At 41.0% G+C, this 20124-nt stretch overlaps 1 protein-coding gene across 6 annotated transcripts in view; it reads left to right on the top strand.

Moving 5' to 3' along the window:
- ITGB6 (integrin subunit beta 6) overlaps window positions 1-20124 on the top strand; it is a 164591-nt gene that overhangs the window by 62007 nt on the left and 82460 nt on the right. Inside the window, exon 1 of one of the 6 annotated variants that reach the window (XM_066345471.1) lies at window positions 7308-7339. The exons of the other annotated variants lie outside the window; for them this stretch is intronic. The gene's annotated coding sequence lies outside the window, so the exon portion shown is untranslated. Of the gene's footprint in view, window positions 1-7307; window positions 7340-20124 lie in introns of those variants that run through there. 6 annotated transcript variants of the gene reach the window in all.

Raw genomic sequence — 20124 nt, 5'->3', positions numbered from 1 at the left:
TCTCTTACTATAAGCTTTGTTTAAAGTCTTTTTTGGTCAGATATAAGTATTGCTACCCTAGCCTTTTTTTCTTTCCATTTGCATGAAATATCTTTTTTCATCTCTTTACTTTTAGTCTGTGTGTAATATTCACTCTGAGGTGGTATCTTGTTGACATGTATATAGGTTTTGTTTATTATCCATTCAGTACCCTATGTTTTTTTTTTCCATCTACCTGCCCTTACCACCAGCAATCACCATGCTGGTTGTCCATTTTCTCTTTCTCTCTCTTTCTCTTTTTTGCTTAATTCTTCACCTCCCTCTCTCACCCTTCCCCCCAGCTGTCAACCTACTCTCTCTCTCTCTCCATATATATATATATATATATATATATATATATATATATATATATATATATATATATGAGTCAGTCTCTATTTTACTAGTTAGTTTTGTTCATTAGATTCTATGTATGAGTGAAATTATATGGTGCTTGTCTTTCCCTAACTAATTCACTTAGCATAATGTTCTCCAGTTGATTAGAACCTTTAAGCCATTTACATTTAACATGATTATTGATAGTTACACATCTGTTGCCATTTTATTCTTTTAACCGCGTTGTGTTTCTTCTCCTCCTCCTCCCCTTTCTCTTCCTTCTTTTTCTTTTTCTTCTTAAAGAACACCCTTTATCATTTCTTGTAATACTGGTTTGGTGGTAATGAACTCCTTTAGTTTTTTCTTGTTTGGGAAACTCTTTATTTCTCTCTCAATTTTGAATAATAGCCTTGCTGGGTAAAGTAATCTTGGTTGTAGTTTTTTACTTTTCATCACTTTAAATATTTCACTCCAATCCATTCTGGCCTGAAATGCTTCTAAATCAGCTGACAGTCTTATGGGATCTCCCTTGTAAGAAACTCTCTTTCTCTTGCTGCTTTTAAGATTCTCTCTTTGCTTTAACCTTTGCCATTTTAATTATGATGTGACTTGATATGAAACTCTAGGTTTATCTTATTTGGGACTGTCTATGCTTCTTGGACTTACGTGTCTTTGTTTCTTCACCATGTTAAGGAAACTTTCAGTTGTTTCTTCAGATAGATTCTGTCTGTGTGTGTGTGTGTGTGTGTGTGTGTGTGTGTGTGTGTGTGTCAGAGAAAGAAAGAGGGACAGATATGGATAGACAGACAGGAAGGGAGAGAGATGAGAAGCATCAATTCTTCATTGCAGAACCTTAGTTGTTCATTGATTGCTTTCTCATATATGCCTTGACTGGGGGGCTACAGCAGACCAAGTGATCCCTTGCTCAAGCCAGTGACCTTGAGCTCAAGCTGATGAGCCTTGCTTAAACCAGATGAGCCTGCGCTCAAGCTGGCGACCTTGGGGTTTCAAACCTGGGTCCTCCATGTCCAAGTCCGATGCTCTATCCACTGCGCCACCGCTTGGTCATGTTCTTCAAATAGATTCTTGATTCCTTGTTCTCTTTCTTCTCCTTCTGGTACTTTCATGATGTGAATATTATTACACTTCATGTTATCCCAAAGATCCTTGAAACTATCCTTATTTTAAAGATTTTTTTCCTTTTTCCTGTTTTAATTGGATGTTTTCCCCTACCTTGTCTTCCAAATTGCTGATTTAACCTTCTGCTTCATCCAGTCTACTGCTTATTCCTTCTAGTGTATTTCTCTTTTCAGATATTGTATTCTTCAGCACCACCAACCCCGCCATGCCTGTGCTCCCCTTCCTGGATCCACATGCTCACATTTCCAGTCACATCCTCCCCCATTCCTGCATTATTCTTCATTTCTGATAGGTTTTTAAAAATGGTTTCTATGTTCTTTTTCATGCTGTTGAAGTTCTCATTAAATTCCTTAAGCATCCTGCCCTGGCCAGTTGGCTCAGCGGTAGAGCGTCGGCCTGGCGTGTGGGGGACCTGGGGTTCGATTCCTGGCCAGGGCACATAGGAGAAGCGCCCATTTGCTTCTCCACCCCCCCTCCTTCCTCTCTGTCTCTCTCTTCCCTTCCCACAGCCAAGGCTCCATTGGAGCAAAGATGGCCCGGGTGCTGGGGATGGCTCCTTGGCCTCTGCCCCAGGCGCTAGAGTGGCTCTGGTCGCGGCAGAGCGACGCCCTGGAGGGGCAGAGCATCGCCCCCTGGTGGGCAGAGCGTCGCCCCTGGTGGGCGTGCCGGGTGGATCCCGGTCGGGCGCATGCGGGAGTCTGTCTGACTGTCTCTCCCCATTTCCAGCTTCAGAAAAATACAAAAAAAAAAAAAAAATTCCTTAAGCATCCTTATAAACATTTTTAAAACTCTATATCCAGTAAACTGCTTGCCTCCATTTTAATGTAGCTCTTTTTTTCTGGAGATTTCTCCTGTTCTTTCATTGGAGCATATTTCTTTGTCTTCTCATTTTGGCTGCCTCTTTGTGTTTGTTTCTATATATTAGGTAGATCTGCTGTTTTCCAGTATTGTAAGGTGGCTTTATGTAGTAGAGGTCCTGTGAGAGTCAGTGGTGCAGCTCTTTGGTAACCTGAGCTGGGTGCTCCAGGAGTGTTTCTTGCATGGGTTATGTAAGCCCTCTTGTTGTAATTGAGTCTTGAGTGCTATTGGCCAGTTTGTGTGTGAGATTGACCCTCAGGCTGGCTGACTGTGACTATTGACCCCAATCACATTGATAAGCTGCTGAGCAAGTGCTGACCAGATGAAGAGGAATTCACCTTAACAGAGTCTGATGCCTGCCAATATCTCCTTTTGTTATGCCACCTGCAATGGTCATTGGATCCCAGTCTGATGTTTTCTGAGCCTAGTTACCTAGTGTGTCTACTCTGGGTCTTTTGGGGAGAGTGTCTGATACAGGTCATTGTCAGATACTGCTTGTGACTAGCTCTAGGCAACATATTTGGAGCCACAACGTGATCCACAGTTTGTGGCTTCTTCTTCTGGGCCTTGGTGTACATGGGAAGGACCAAACTGTGCACCCAATCTGGTTTCCACCAGCACCAAACCCCAGGGCAGTTCAGTGTAAGGTCCAAGACACCTGCCGATCTGCCTCTGCCTGCTTCCACTTGCTGGCTGCCTATTAAGCTCAGTCACTGAAAGAACATCTAGTGGAACTCGAGTTGCATGAGGTAGTTCTCAGTGAGTCATCAGGTAGGAGCAAGTGGTGTTCATTAAACTGATATAGGTTCAAACTCAGTGCCAGTGCTAGGTCTGGGCCACTCAACAAATGTCCTAGGGTATGCCAAGTTTAGCTGCCACCCACTGGGTATTTGAAGACCTTTGTGTAGAGACAGGGTCTCAGAGGGTCAGCAGGATGAGGCCAGCAGGGTTTATCAGGCCCAAGCATTCCAAGATTTTAGCCTACAAAGGGAAGGTTCTGTAAGGGTCAGGCATGCAAGAGATAAACGGTCCCTTCTCTGGAGCCACACCACTCAAACTGCACCAGCTTCTGCTGGGAGCCCAAGCTCAGCAAGGCGGGACCGCCAGGATTTGGGAGGATGAGGTAGCGTATCTCCTGGTAGAGGAAGGCTCTAGTTAGGCCACAAGAAGGTGGGGAGAATGGCACCTACAAATCAGTCACTGATATCCCCTAAGTCTGCTCAGACCTCTACATCCTGGTCCAGGAAGATGATTCCTCAACAGAGTGGGAGCTCTTTAGGGTGAGGTGACAGGGAGTTCAGAGGGTGGGGCTATTGAACTCCCCCAGGCTATGTCACAAAGATGAGTCCTTTACCCAAGAAAGATAGCATCTGCCGTGTGGGAGAAGGGCCCTGCATAGGAATTCTGGTGGCTGTTCTCTCAGCTTTCTCTCCAGATCCACAAACTCCATCTGTCCTCATAAGACTTTGGTCTATTTTGCCCTTCCTTCACACTCGCTCTGCCATAGCCCAGGGTGAGTGTCTGCAAGCAAGATTTGGAGCATCGGCCCTTTAAGAGGGTGCCAGTGTACGTAGCAGACTCCTGTCTCCAGGTGAACAGAATCCCTGCTGACTCTCACAGCCACATGTTGTATGGGTGCCTGTTTTTTTTTTACTCTGGTGCTTTGGATTGGGAAGCCCAGTATGAGGTTGAGACTGCAGGCTCCTGAGGGGGAGCCGTTGCAGCTGAGATATGCCTCTGGAGTCTCAGTTGCCAACCTTGGGTGTAGGGCCAGCGCTTTTCACGTCTCTTCCCTTCCTACGAGTCTCAATGCGGCTTCTGTAAATCTTCAGTTATAAAACTTCTGTTCAGCTAGTGTTCAGCTGATTAGTAAAGTTGATTTTTTTATATTTTAGTTGTAATTCCAGTTTGGTCCCTGGAGGAGGTGAGCATAGCTTCCACCTACTCCACTGTTATCTTGGATTTTTCAGGAACAAGTGTGGTTTAAAAAGAAATGTCCCTGGTGAAACAGATCCCATACAGTGGCTAAAGCTGGTTTTTTAAAGCCATCTCTTTTTTTCAACACTTTATTTATTTTTTCTTTATCAACACTTTAAAAAACAAGGTCCAGAGGCAGATCTAATGACTGCTGTGATTTTCATACAATGATAAGTGTTTACAACATTTCAAGATATCTGTGACAAGTATAAAGTGATATAAAAATATATGTAATTTGTTATGGTGAGAGTTACAGGCACTGTTAATGTGACAGTGGTTTGTTGTCTACATTTATAATGGGAAAAAATGTTTGATTTCAGTCTAAGATGAGAGCAAATCAAGATGCAATACTTTGCCCCTTACAAGGTCACAGGCCCTCCTTTCACCATCAGGTTCTGTTAATAGATAGATCTCAGGTTAAGAATATATACATATATATATATATATATATATATATATATATATGTATGTATTATAAAAAAGAATTGTTTCTAAGTAAAACATAAGCTATCAATGCTCATCAGAGATCATACAAACAGCTACTCAGGTTGTGTGGAGGTAACTCATTGTCACTCTGGCAAGCTGCCCATTAAGTTTGCTCCCGACTATAACTAGTACCTAGCATCATACCTTACCAAGAGTGGATAATCAGTGAATATCCATTAATCAACTGTATGAAAAAAGGATTGGAGAGACAATGGAGTGGGTTTGTACTCAGCTTACTAAAGGCTCTTCCTGCTACCCCTACATTCTGAGAGACTCAGTGGTTTTTGATAAATGCAGAAGGAATTCACTGAAGCCAGCTCAAAATTTTGTGGCTGCCGGTAAGTGACCACAGGAGACAATGTAGGCAGGGGATGGAGCAGCCATGCATTGCAGTGGGTATGGAATAGAGAAGGTTCAAAGCTCAGCCCTGAGTTGTAATTCTGTCACTGAGCTGTAGATCCAGATCAGAAAATGAGGGTGCTGCATCTGGGGACAACAGAGGGTAACCAAGAGGCAGAGAAACAGCTGAGGCTGCCCAGCTGGGGTTTTTTTGTTTGTTTGTTTGTTTTTTTACTGCATGTCTGTCAGCATGGGCAATGGACAGAAAATTTATTCATCAGGACCCTGGCTCATAACTCTCTTGATGAGGAGATCATTTGTAAGCATAAAGTCTCTTTGTGTTTCTGACAAGTGCCATTAGCTGAAAATGCTCACTGTCTGTGGATGTCCCTTTACTTTCATCACTTAAAAAAGAAATAAAAGAGACTGAATTCACACCACTTTGTGAATTTTCTGGCAGGACTAAGTGTTAGAAACTAAAACTATAATATAAAACAATTGTTATGTGAATAACAATTATATAAACTAGACACAGATAAATACCTTTATTTCAAAAAGGACATTTACCCAAATTAATCAACTGTATGGGGGTGACTTATGTTATGCCAAAAAGTAATATCAAAAATGGCTGCCATTTTTAAAACATGCCCACCATGCATCAGGTACCTATGCAATTTTATCTCATTTAATCCTCACAATAACCCTGGGTGCATTACTAGCCCCTGCACTGGGTTCAGTGGTATCCCGCCAAAAAATATGTTCAACTGAAACATGTGAATGTGATCTGGAAAAGGTTCTTTGAGGATATAATTTAGTTAAAGATCTTGAGATGAGCTCATCCTGCTGGGTTATTTGGATGGAACTTAAATCTAATAACAAGTGTCCTCATAGGAAAAAAAGAAGACACAGACAGAGGAGAAGAAAACACAGAGGAGAAGGCCATGTGAAGACAAAGCGCTGGCATGATGTATCTACAAGTTGATGCCCATAAAGGATACCTGCATGCCAAGGATTGTCAGCCACCAGAAGCGAGGAGAGAGACTTGAAAGGGATTTTCCCTCAGAACCTTAAGAAGGAACCAACCCTACCAATACACTTATTTCAAACGTCTGGCCTCTTGAGCTGTGAGAAAATAACTTTCTGTTGTTTTAAGCCACCCAGTTCCTTCTAGGATCTACTTAAAGCTCTGAGAATCAGGGAGATTGTGTTCAATTATTGAACACTACCCATGTGACTATGGCCAGTCACCATCTGGGGGTGGGGGAAGCAGGAAGCTGGGTTTAGTATACTCACTATTTTGCTGCCTGAATTGACAAATAAATAATTCAACTTGAAACAGTATTACTATGGTAACAATAATTTAGTAAGAAAATTAACCACATGTTTGGTATCAGACTGTCTGGACTTGAGGCCAACTATTCCACATAGTAACTATGAGAGCATGGATAAGTTACTCAGCTTCTCTCTGTGCCACGTTTTTTTTCTTTTGTATATTGGGGAGAATTCAAGAGGAGCCCAAGGAAATGTGAAACAAATGTAATGTGGTTTCCTAGATGGGATTCTCGAGAAAAATAAGACTGAGGTAAAAACTAAGAAAATTGATATCAAGTCAATATGGCGACATGGAAAATGTGGTATTCGGATCCTCCCACAACCACATCAGAACTGCACCTGAACTAAAGAACAAGCATTGCCCTGGCCGGTTGGCTCAGCGGTAGAGCGTCGGCCTGGCTTGTGGGGGACCTGGGTTCGATTCCCGGCCAGGGCACATAGGAGAAGCGCCCATTTGCTTCTCCATACCCCCCTCCTTCCTCTCTGTCTCTTTCTTCCCCTCCTGCAGCCAAGGCTCCATTGGAGCAAAGATGGCCCGGGCCCTGGGGATGGCTCCTTGGCCTCTGCCCCAGGCGCTAGAGTGGCTCTGGTCGCGGCAGAGCGATGCCCCGGAGCGGCAGAGCATCGCCCCTGGTGGGCATGCCAGGTGGATCCCGGTCCCGTCCGGCGCATGCGGGAGTCTGTCTGACTGTCTCTCCCTGTTTCCAGCTTCAGAAAAATACAAAAAAAAAAAAAAAAAAGAACAAGCATCATTCATAACCTCTTGAAATCTAGGTGAACAGAAGTCTTACAACTAAGGATAGAAAGAAGAAGCCATATCAAGACTAGTAGACAAGGCAAAGATACAAAACAGGTTAGTCCCAGGTGGCAGATAAAAATTATGAGGGCTATTTCAGCTGCGAAGTTTCCTCCTGAGAGTAAAGGGTCCCAGAACAGCACGAGGCCCACCAGCCCAGGGTTCCAGTGCAGGAAGCGAATTCTCATAACTACTGTCTATAAAAACCAGTTGGAATTGTGGCCGGGTAAGACAGAGGTCTGCCAGAGTGCCAAGCAGTTCCTTCTAAATTCGGGCTGACGCAGGAACTCCCTCTAAGTTCCAGCACTGAGGCAGAGGTCGAAAGGCATCAGGGACATATGGGGAGGAACTGAACTGTCTAGCACCCAGGCCAGAAACTGGAGGGACAGTGTTTCTCCCAGATAAAAGTGCTGACAGGGCCCATCGTTTCAACATTTACTAAAGTAGCAGATACTTTTCTTCATATCAAGGAGTTCAGAGTTTTATAAAATTTCAACCAAAAATATAAAATGAAAATTTTTGATAGAAAAAAAAATGCCGTTAGTTGCAAATATTTGGGGATTTTTTTTCTTTCTTTCTTTTCTTTTTCTTTTTTTTTTTTTTTAGCAACTATGCCCTTATACATTGATGAAACTATGAACTATGACAGCTTGGGCATCAATAGAGTAATGCCCAGTAGGGTGAAAATGCAGTTGTCAGCCTGGTCTCAGTCTAGACCTTGGTGGATTATTGGACATTCGTTACCTGATGTAAATTAATCTTGAAATGGCTTAGGGCCTAAACTTTAGGCAATCAGGATTAGGAAGATAGGATTTAAATGTTATCTACACCAGTGGAATGATTTATTGTCATATATGTTGCAGGAGGAAGAGCACTGAATAAAGTATGGACTTTAGATAATAATGTATCAGTATTACTTCCCAAATCGTGTTCTGAAGAGAGTTGTTAATCCTTGTTTTGGTAATGAACTGTTCCGATGGTAAAATTAATATAAACTATTCATCTCCCCCTCAGAAAATCATGATGCACATTAACTTCTTAAACACTTTAAGAAGCCCTACAGTGAAGAAAATTGCATACCTTTGTGTAACAATTAAACAAGCAAGTGTTTTCTTAGGGAAAGCTGTTTTCCTTCATGTATCAATACTTAGTAACATCCCTGGATCCATTTCAATCTAACATAGTTTCAGAAGTGCTACAGATAGATTAGATATACTGAAAGCTTTATAAAACTTAATCTAGCCTGCTGTCGGAGACCTAAAATCAAATTTAAAAATTGTAACTGTAATTCTTAAGAAGTATGAATGTGGTTCCTGATGCATTTTTAATGCATTATCTAATTTAAAAATATTTATTTTTAAAAAGTTTTTATTTATTTATTTTTTATTTAGAAAATTAAATTTAACAGGGTGACATTGATTAACAAAAATACATAAGTTTTTCAGGTAAACATTTCTATAGCATTTGAACAGTTGATTACGTTGTATACCCATCATCCAAAGTCAAATCATTTTCCATCACCTTATATTTGTTCTCTCTTGACACCCTTCCCCTACCCCCTCATGGACCTTGGCCATAAAGAACAATTTATGAATTTGACCCCAAAGGCAAGGGAAGTAAAGGCAAAAATAAATGAATGGGATTATATCAAACTGAAAAACTTCTACACAGTGAAAGAAACTGACAACAAAACAAATAGGCAGCAGGCTAAATGGGAGATGATATTTACAAACAACAGCACCAAGAAGGGGTTGATATCCAAAATATATAAAGAAGTCACAAAGCTCAGCAACAAACAAGCAAGCAATACAATTAAAAATGGGAAGGACCTGAACAGGCACTTCTCCCAAGAAGACATACAAATGGCCAACAGATAAGTGAAAAGATGCTAACCTTCACTAGTTATTTGAGAAATGCAAATCAAAACTAAAAATCTTTCAAAATGGATTTTCTTGGAGAAAATAGTTTTTGTAAAGGAAGTCCGGAGGGCAGCTCTGTTTAGGTGATAGTTCATAAAAATGCTTACAAATCTCTAACCTCAGACCCACGCCTTGACCTGGGTCACTTAAAAATCCGTTGTGAAATGAATTCCAAGCACTGTTGTACATTACTGTGACACCATCTTCCCTGGGTATAGGACTCCCCCACGGTTTGACCCTGCATTTTGCTTGCTCCTTACTGGTACAACAGGCAATCCTCATGCTCTCATCTGTTTATCAACCAGCCTGTCTTGCTTCCAGAAGGTTTAAAGGAGTAGTCTCCTTACGATAGCAGCACTTCTTTCTTTGGGCAGGAATCATCTCTTCAGGTGAGAAAGTGTGCAATATTTTGTTCCAAACTTGTTTTCTTTCCTGCTTTCTCAAACCTTTGGGAAGCAAAGATTCGGGTAAGGGGAGAACGATCTGCTTGAATCTGGATCTTTTCTCCTAAAAATTCTCACTTCTTACAATGACCAGTTTTATGTCATTTTATAACAATTAAGGGTTATTCTTTCATCAAAATGGGAATCTGGGCGACTATATGACAAAATCAGTTATTTGTCTACCTTGTGCAATATCAAAAGAGCAGAGTCACCGTAACTCATTTTGCTTGATTTTCCAAGAAAAGAGGAAAATATGATACAGGTGCTTTTTAAAAATTGAAACCCAGTAGCAGATTAACAAAAAAAGATATGTTTCAAAGCTATATTTGTAAGGTTTTTTTTACATGTTTCTCAGATAAACAAGCTAGATCATTCATTTGAACCATTTAAAGTAGTAGAATAGATGTCAGGAATCACAGCTTGAAAATCTAAAAGCCAAAAGCTACTGAGGCATAAAAAATGTTTAGGAACTGTATTTGGCTTTATCTAACATTGGAGTAAAACAAAACCACAGTTACAATAATATTTCTTACAATCTTACTTTACAAATAGAGCATCATCTTACTTTTGAAAAAAATCATTTGGCCTGTCTCATGGAACATTGTAAATATAAATTTCTTAGTCCTGATAATAGCCTTCAAACAATAATAGTGAACAAAGGCTTTTACAATGTGCCAGACACTGTTCTAATTTTTTTTATCACACTGAGAGGTGAGGTACTGCTATTTTCCTCCTTTTGAAAATATTTTATTATTAAATATTTAGAGCAGTTTTAGATTAGTACAGAGAGTTCCCATATGCTCCACACTCAGTCTTCCCTATTCTTCCTCATTAGTAACTTCTTAAATTTTTGTAGTACATTTGTTACAATTAATAAACCAATTTTGATACATTATTGTTACTATTTAACTTCATTCTTTATTCAGATTTCTTTTGGGTGTTTTTTGTAAGTATTCATACATTTTATTATAATATGCTTTTATATAGTAGTTATTTCAGAATGGCAGTCACATGTATGGTGCAAAGTACTACTATATGTTGTATTATTTTAAACAACATGTGATTAATTTTTTGAATATTTAATGTGAAGATGCTAGTATACTATTAAGTAACTAATATATATTATTCTTATTAATGTCTAAAAGAAAAGAAACAGACTGGATAGATGGCAACTTACTGAATCTGTTTCCAGAAGTATGAATAGATACAAAAATTTTAAATGCACTGATGTAACTTATTTAAATAGTACACACTTTTTAATGATTTGTTTTGTTTAACAGATGTATTGTAGTATAGTATAGTGATTAAAACATAGACTCTTGTTTATTTTTTATTTTTGTATTTTTCTTTTTCTTCTTTTCCAAGTGAGAGGAGGGGAGATAGAGAAACTACTCCCTCATGCACACCGACCAGGATCCACCAGGCAATCTGCCACCCCACGTCTTGGGCCAATGCTCTGCCCATCTGGGGCCATGCTCACAATTGAGCTATTTTTTTTTTTTTTCTTTTTGCATTTTTCTGAAGCTGGAAACGGGGAGAGACAGTCAGACAGACTCCCGCATGCGCCCGACCGGGATCCACCCGGCACACCCACCAGGGGTGACGCTCTGCCCACCAGGGGGCGATGCTCTGCCCATCCTGGGCGTCGCCATGTTGCGACCAGAGCCACTCTAGCGCCTGGGGCAGAGGCCACAGAGCCATCCCCAGCGCCCGGGCCATCTTTGCTCCAATGGAGCCTTGGCTGCGGGAGGGGAAGAGAGAGACAGAGAGGAAGGCGCGGCGGAGGGGTGGAGAAGCAAATGGGCGCTTCTCCTGTGTGCCCTGGCTGGGAATCGAACCCGGGTCCTCTGCACGCTAGGCCGACGCTCTACCGCTGAGCCAACCGGCCAGGGCCAATTGAGCTATTTTTAACGTCTGATGCGGAGGCTCCACAGAGCTATCCTCAGCACCCAGGTCAATGTGCTCAAACCAATCAAGCCATGGCTGCAGGAGGGGAAGAGAGAGAGAGACAGACAGAAAGAAGAGGAGAAGAGGTAGAGAAGCAAATGGTCACTTCTTCTGTGTGCCTCGACCAGGAATCACACCCAGGACATTCACATGCCAGGCCAATGCTCTACCACTGAGCCAACTGCCCAGCACCTTTATTTTTCAATACTGTTGACATACAACATTATATTAGTTTCAGGTGTATACCCCAAATGGTTAGACATTATATAATTTACTAAGTGATCATCCTGCTAAATCTCATACCTATCTGGCACCATACATAGTTATTAGAATATTATTGACTATATTCCCTGTATTGTACTTTACATCTTCATGACTATCCTGTTGCTACCAGTTTGTCCTTCTTAATCCCTTCACCTTTTTCACCCAACCCTCCTAATGCTCATCCCATCTGGCAATCATCAAAATGTTTTCTATATCAAAAGACACTATGTGATTTCACTTTTATGTGGAATCTAATGAACAAAATAAACTAACAAACAAAATAGAAACAGACTCACAACACAAATAGCAGGCTGACAGCTGTCAGAGGGGAGGAGGTCGGGGACCAGGTGAGAAAGGTGAAGGAATTAATCAGAAACAACAACAAAACTCCTAGACAGATCACAGTATGGTGAATACCAGAAAGAGCGGGAGTTAGTGGGAGGCAAGAGAGGGTAAAGGTGGGATGAATGGAGAGGGTGGAGACTTGACTTAAGCAGCTGAACACAGAATACAATATACAGATGATGCATTATAGAATTGTACACCTGAAACCTATATAATTTTATTAACCAGAGTCACACTTATAAATTCAATTTTAAAAAGTTCTCTATCTCTGAGTCTGTTTCTGTTCTGCTTGTTTGTTTATGTCTTGAATTCAATTGTTGAAAGATATATATTTGTTGCCATTTTATTGTTCATATTTTTTATGTACTTTTTTTCTTTCATTCTTCTTTTTAAAGTCCATTTAACATTTCATATTATACTAAAGGCTTTTCTTGTCTGGGAAGCTCTTTATATACTCTTCTGTTTTAAAAGACAGCTTTACGAGGTAGAGTCATCTTGGCTGTAGATCTTTGCTTTTCATCACTTTGAATATTTCTTGCCAAACCCTTCTGGCCTGCAAAGATGAAATAGGGTAATGTTAATAAATGTTTAACAGTGCCTGGCATATGGAAAATGGTCAATGAAATTAACTACTTAAACAAGAATCCTGAGTAAAATTAGAGGGGGTTACCATGAAATGAATGGAGCCTCAGTTCAGTCCCCTGGTCCGCACAGGTGCCTGTGAGTGGCTAGGAGCCCAGGTGGAGCTGGGAAGCCAGATACCTCCAGGAAGGATTTCTAGGTAACCATTTCTAGTGAATCTCTAAAGGTGATATCAAGCAGAAATAGCCTGGAATCTCAAAGGCTTCAGTAATTTTTTGTCATGGATATTTTCTTTCTTGTTTTAAATAAATATATACTTTCATACCTAATTTATTTCCAATTTGCATTTCTTCTTTTCTTTTAAAGTTTTTTTAATTAAATTTTTTTTCAATTACAGTTTACATTCAATATTATTTTGCATTAGCTTCAGATGTATATAGCATATTGGTTAATCTAATATTTTATAAATTGTCCCTCCTGATATTTCCAGTACCCAACTGGTACCATATGTAGTTATTACACTATTATTGACTATATTTCCTATGCTGTCCTTTATTTTTTTCTTTTACTGTCCTAAATATTAGGTAAGAGTTTTACAAACACTGCCTATATTACTGGTCATGGTGGAGCTGGAGAACACTGTGCCTTCTCCAGGCTGCAGTGAGAGCTTGCTGGCCTGTCCGAGGCCACAGCTCTCGTGGCCAGCAGAGGTCAGCTCTCACATCTCTCTGTGCTGTGGGCTGGTGTGGTGATATCCACTGGAAGTCGGGATCCCTGTACCCTACTTTATATCCTCATGACTATTTTGTAACTACCAATCTGTATTTCTCAATCCCTTCACTGTTTTTTATACAGTCTTCCAATCTGCCTCCAATCTTCAGTCTGTTATCTGTATCCATGAGTCTGTTTGTTTTGTTTGTTCACTTATATTGCTCTTTAGATTACACATATATTGAAATCATATGATATTTGTCTTTTTCTGACTGACTTATTTCATTTAGCATAATACCCTCTTAGTCCATCAATGCTATTATAAATGGTAAAATTTCATTCTCTTTCTCTCTCTTTTTTTATGGTCATTTATTATTCATATTTTTTATCTTTTTATCTTGTCCTTTGACTCTAAATGATAACTTTGTTGGGTAGAGTAATCTTGGTTGCAGGCACTTGCTTTTCATCACTTTCAATATTTTGTGCACTCCCTTCTGGCCTGCAAAGTTTCTGTTGAGAAATCAGCTGAGAGTCTTATGGGAGCTCCCTTGTAAGTCACTAACTGCTTTTCTCTTGCTGCTTTTAAGATTCTTCTCTCTTTGTCTTTAAACTTTGGCTTTTTAATTATGATGTGTCTTGGTGTGGGCTTCTTTGGATTCATTTTTGTCTGAAACACTTGGTACTTCCTGGATTTGTATGTTTATTTTCTGCATTTCTCTTTTAAAAAAGGGCCCCATAAATCATATAATTGTCAGGTCCTACAAAATCTGTATATATCCCAAAAAAGTATAATTAAATCTTCATCATAATCTTGAAAAGTGGATATTATCACTATTTCACAATCTGGAATCATAAGTGCTAAGAGCTAAATGCTCTCCTCAGGATACAGTCCCTCAAGGGAACTGACAGGGCTACAATTTGAGCCAAGGTCTTTCCATATGCAAAACTTAAATTATTTCCACTAACCCAACTTCTTCCCATCATGGATGTCATAAAGAATTTAAAAAGTAAGCTCTAGCCTCAAAGATATATTTGCACACCCATGTTTATAGTGCATTATTCACAATAACAAAAAGGTAGAAATAACCCAAATGACCATCAATAGATGAATAAACAAAGTGTGGTATATTATACCATGAAATATTATTCAGCCTGAAAAAGTAACAAAATTGTACCTAACCAGATGGTGGCACCATGGATAGAGCATTGGACTGGGATGCAGAGGACCCAGGTTTAAAGCCCTGGGGTTGCCGGCTTGAGCGTGGGGTCAATGGCTTGAACCCAAGGTCACTGGCTTGAGCAAGGGTTCACTCACTTTGCTGTAGTCTCCTGGTCAAGGCACATGTGAGAATGCAATCAATCAACAACTAAGGAGCTACAGCGAAGAATTGATGCTTCTTTCTCATCTCTCTCCCTTCCTGTCTGTCTGTTCCTATCTGTCCCTCTCTCTGACTCTTTCTCTGTCCCTGTCAAAAAAAAAGTAACAAAATCCTGATACATGCTACAAGGATGAACCTGAAGACACTGTGCTTAGTGAAATAAGCCAGACACAAAAGGCTTTATTATCTGATTCTTCTTATGTGAGTTACCTAGAATAATCAAATTTATAGAGCCAGAAAGCAGAATGAATAGTGGTTGCCAGAGGCCAAGGAAATGCAAATTTATTGTTTCAACAACAAAGTTTTGGGAGGATGAAAAGTTCTGAAGATAGATAGTGGTAAAAATTGCACAGATGTGTGAATGTACTTAATGCCAATGAACTATAACTTAGAAATGGTGACAATAATAAATTTTGTGCTATGTATATTTTACCACAATAAAAAAAAGGTAAACTTCAGACTAGAATGTGAGACTTAGGTCACAAAAATTTCTGTAGCATATAGCATAATATGGGCATTGTGCACCAAGGTAACAAGAAACTGTTGCAGATCCTTCTTTGAAATAATTTTTTTGAAGGTCTTGAAATGTGAAACATAGGTATCACTTCCAGAATCTCTGCTTCCCAAGTTATACCCACAAATCAGCCATAGCATCTGCAAACAGCCCACTGTGGGGTACATCACACACACACAGTTCCATCAGGGCCAGAACCGAAGGCGAAGCAGCTATTTCCACTGTCTTCTTCTAGCTACTCACTCTGAGACGCTTTCATGGTAAGACAACAAGAAATAGACTTGTTATCAGTACTTGAACTAAAAAGCAAGTAAACACAGCAAGGCCATTCTGAGAGCTTTTAGTCGTTACTTAGGTCCCCAGGGTTTGAATTGGCTCCCAGCCAGGTTGACTCAAGTGTTGACTCTCCTAGGAGTGTTCTGAGGTGCCCATCGGCTGACCCAGCTGGGTCCTAGATTGTCATTCTCTCATGTGGGTGAGTGGCCGGGTCCTAGAATGAGCAAGTCAAACCCCATGAGGAAGATGGGTTCACATGGCTTGCTGCAGTCAGGACTCCACTGAAGACAGCCCTTTCCTAAATCTCAGAAGCGAAGGCCAGTTGAAGGGCAGAGGGCAGGCGGTGCTGCTTCCCTCACTGGGAGCTGCTCTGTGAGACCCCTCTCCCCAGCTCTGACTCTTTGAAAAGGGTCAGACCCTCAAGTAGATGATAGCATTCCATCTGAGCAGCCTATCTGAAAACACAGACGATATGACTTAGGGTCTCCTGATGTTAAGGACTATAGAGACCCCTTCAACCACCCACAAGTGATGGCAATTTGTTGTAAGACTACACACTGCTTTAAAAGAACAAGATGCTGTGGAAACCCAGGAAGAGTCAGGCCTCAGGAAGTGCCAGGCCTCAGAAAGAGCTGATCTGGGAGAGGATTGGGGTCCATGGCAGCTCTTGGCCTGGACCATTCTCTATCCCCTCCACAGAGTGAGTTTGTGGGTCGGACTGTAGCATTCTTCAGTTCATGTGGCTCAGGGGCCCTTCCTTCTCTGCTGCTTTCATGCCAGATGCTCTCCGCCCACCACCTTATCTACTCATCATAGCTTCCCTTTGCCTGGGCTCCTGTCTCCTCTCGGCTGTGGATTCCGCCTAACTCCGGCTCACACATGAAGCATCATGTTTCCTCTGAGCTCGTGCCTTCTCTCGGTCAGCTTCAGTCCCCATGTCCAAACCTCTGAGTTTTGTCTGTACTTTCCAGTCAAGTTCCACAGAGAGAGAGAGACAGAGGGAATTAATCTGGTTGTCCTGACTAAGGGAAACACAGTTTTTATTTGGGTATTGTATAGGGTGCTGGCCAGCTGATGGAACCAGGGGCATGGACAGGTACTTTCCAGGAGAGGGCACCAAGCACCACATCTTCAGGAAGCAAGAATGTTTTCCCTGTGCCTTTAGCCTGGTGCAAATTATCCAGCATACTGTCAATGGGAAAACAGAGTGGGTGAATGTTTAATTGTAGCGTTGTTCTACTTTGTATTTTCTCTTAAATTCTGCTGATTTCTCCACCCTGCATTTTAAGCCTTTTCTCAGCTTTCATCACAACCCAAGTAGGGAACAACTTTTTCCTCCCCTAATTGCATTGGTATTCCTTCTAAAACCATTTATTCACTTAATCATCTGTATTCATGGAGTACCTGCTTTGTAACAGGTAAAATACTAGACAATGAAGACATAAAATCCATCCATTTTCTTGATAGATATTAAATGAATACTTGCAAAGTATCAAACATTATGCTGCTTGCTAGAAATATACAGGTAACTAAGACAGTCCCTGCCTGATACCTAGAAAGAATTCAATAAGTGGTTGTTGAATAAATCAATGCCTTAAAAGACCTCACAGCCTTGTGGGGGAGAGAGGCGAGGATTCAGGCAATTACAGCGAAAGTGAAAAGGGCTGTCTTGGGAAAGTCTCCTGGAGGAGAAGCCTGGGGAGACCATGAAAGTCTTCCTGTGTGAAGTTCCAGTAATGTCTGCCCTGAGACCTAGATGCGGAGTTGGCTAGCCAAGTGCGCGGAGTAACAAGGAGGCGAGGGCCTCCGGGCTGCACAAACGCTGGGTGCAAAGGCTTGGAAGGGGGTAAGAGCCACAGCTGAGGATTCAGAGCAAGTAAAGCAGTACAGTGATGATTTTAGGCACAGGATGGAAGTCTGTACATGAAATAGTACAAGGTCTGGATTTGCCCTAGGGACTTTGTTGTTGCTGCCTGCACCCCGTTGGCAGAGGGCAGAGAGATGATCTGACAGTGGTGTAGATCACTCCCACTCGTATGCCACTGGCAACAGCTAAGTCACTGAGGCTCTCTTAACTGCATGACAGCTTGGGAGAGATAGTCTAACTATGTCCCCAGGAAGAAGAGGTTTTAATAGCAGCTAGGACCTCAGAGAAAAGTTTCCAGGGAGTGTGCATAATGGAGACTTGTGCAGACCTCCCTGACTGCAGCTCATCCAAAGTGCCTGACAGCAGCATCCAGGGAAGTTGGTGGGCAAACAGACAACTCAGGACCCAAAGAAACTTCTGGAGCCGAGGGCTACACTGTTCAGTCCAAGGCATTTCAAATAGTCCTGTAAGATGCAAATTCTTATCTTCCAATATGAGATTGGAATATTATTGCCTGTTCAGGCTATAGAAAAAGGGAGATTTCAAGTAGGGCATTGTTGAGAACTGAAAAGGGTTTGAGATTTCACTAGCAAGCCGCAAGGTAGACCCTCACAGATTCACGGACGCTGAGGAGATATGAGATGCCTGGGTCAGAGAGGATTCACAGTATATCACTGGCCAGAGGGTCAGCATTTTCTTTGACCAGCTTCTTTAGGCCAATTCCCACAGGGTGACCCAAATGGGAAGAGGCGACACTCACACACGTGGTAGGCTTTATTCCCAAATTTAGGAAAACTGAATCTTTCATAATGGGCGGTAAACATTCCTGCTCCTGGTTCTGGACGGTGATAACTTTATCTTCCCAAGGAGTGAGGAAATCTGCTTCTTAATCTGGTGGGAGACATAATCTCTGTCTTCAAAGGCTGTTCATATTACAAACATCCTTAAAAAGATAACCCAGAACAAAGGAAGTCAGTACTTTTGCATAAAGATATGCAAAGATGTGAGAGATACTTGGAGAATATCTTCCAACAAAAGTAAGGAGGAGTATTCTTTAGCTAGCAGCTTTCATTACTTAATTCTTCTCCTTCTCACCTCTAGGTATTGGCAGGCCCCAAGACTCAGTCCTCAGAGCTCTTACCTTCCTTGAGGATCTCATTCATTTTCATATATTTAAATGCCATCAGCCCCATATCTTTAAACCCATGCTGATGATCGCAGACTTACAGCTGACACTTCAATATCACTGCATTGGTACACTCCGATATCAAACTGCCCATGTGGCACCTTCACTTGGTTATTTTCTAGATGTCTCAAAATTAACATGTTCTTGAGCCCCATCTTCCACAGGAAACCTGATCATTTCCCAGGGCAACCTCTCTCAAGAAAGGATTGTATACTCAGTTGCTCAGGCCAAAAATCTCCCTCTCTTCCATATCCACATCCAACCCATAAGCACATCTCTTTTTCAAATTACATCTTATATGACCACATCTGGCTGCCTATATTACCAACACCCTACTCCCAACTACCTTGTCTCTGTCCTAGACAACAGTCACAAATTCCTAATTGGTCTCCCACCTTCCAATATTGTTCCACACATTCTAACCTCAGTGGCAGCCAGAGTGATTTTTGTAAAATGTAAATTAAATAATGTTGTTCTGTTTTCAACCTTCCAATGACACTCCAACACTTAAAATAAAATTCAAGGTCAAGACTACACGCAATCTGACCTCCGCCTCTCAATCGGACATTTGCTATCACCTTCTGTTACTCTCCACTCTCCTTGAAAATGGTCGGCAATGCTGTCTCAGGGGCTTTGCAATTTGTTGCCCAAATCATTTAGGGCCCTGTTAGATGTCAGTTGAGCAGAGAAATCTTCCCTGACTATCCTAAATTAAATAACACACCATTCCTATTCCTCTTTCACCCAGCTTTATAATTTTTCATAGCCCTTATCACTGCCTGATTTTAAGAATGTCCTCCCAATACTGCTCCCCAGCCTAGAACATATGTTTCACAACTCAAGAGCTTGGCTTTGTTCACTGACATATTCTCTTCTTCTAGAGCAATACTAGGCACAAAGTAGATGTTCAATAAATATTTGTTGAATGAATAAATAAATGAGAGCTAGTAATAAGTTCAAAAATGGAGGCAATGTCAGGGACATAGATAATTTGTGCATCAATCTTTCTTCTTCAAGCTAAATCAATTTATTTGACATAACTGTATTTTTTCCCCAAAAGCATACTTCCAACTCTTTAACAATTATTTTTTCTCTCTACAGGATTCTTGCCATGTTCTCTCAGTTCTTGTGTATGATAGAGTTCAAAATTGAACATAGCCTTCTGAGAAGAACCTGTAATTAGTTTTCCTTTCTTCACAGGTTTCATATGCTTGCTTAGAAATACACCTTTAAAAGATAATCTTCTAGGGTGTCAGCCCAGCCACGAAGAAGCCTAAGTTTCTTTGAGAATAACAAAGTGAACATTTGATTCTTACCGTTTGCAGTCTCTATAAATCCTAAAACATCCTCCTGAATACATTAAAAAAATCAGTTCGACCTCATGAACTTAGCCATAGATTGTAAAGCTT

The sequence above is a fragment of the Saccopteryx leptura genome, chromosome 7 (assembly GCF_036850995.1).
Source record: "Saccopteryx leptura isolate mSacLep1 chromosome 7, mSacLep1_pri_phased_curated, whole genome shotgun sequence".
Classification (NCBI taxonomy): Eukaryota; Metazoa; Chordata; class Mammalia; order Chiroptera; family Emballonuridae; genus Saccopteryx; species Saccopteryx leptura.
This window is presented reverse-complemented; position numbering and strand designations above follow the sequence as displayed.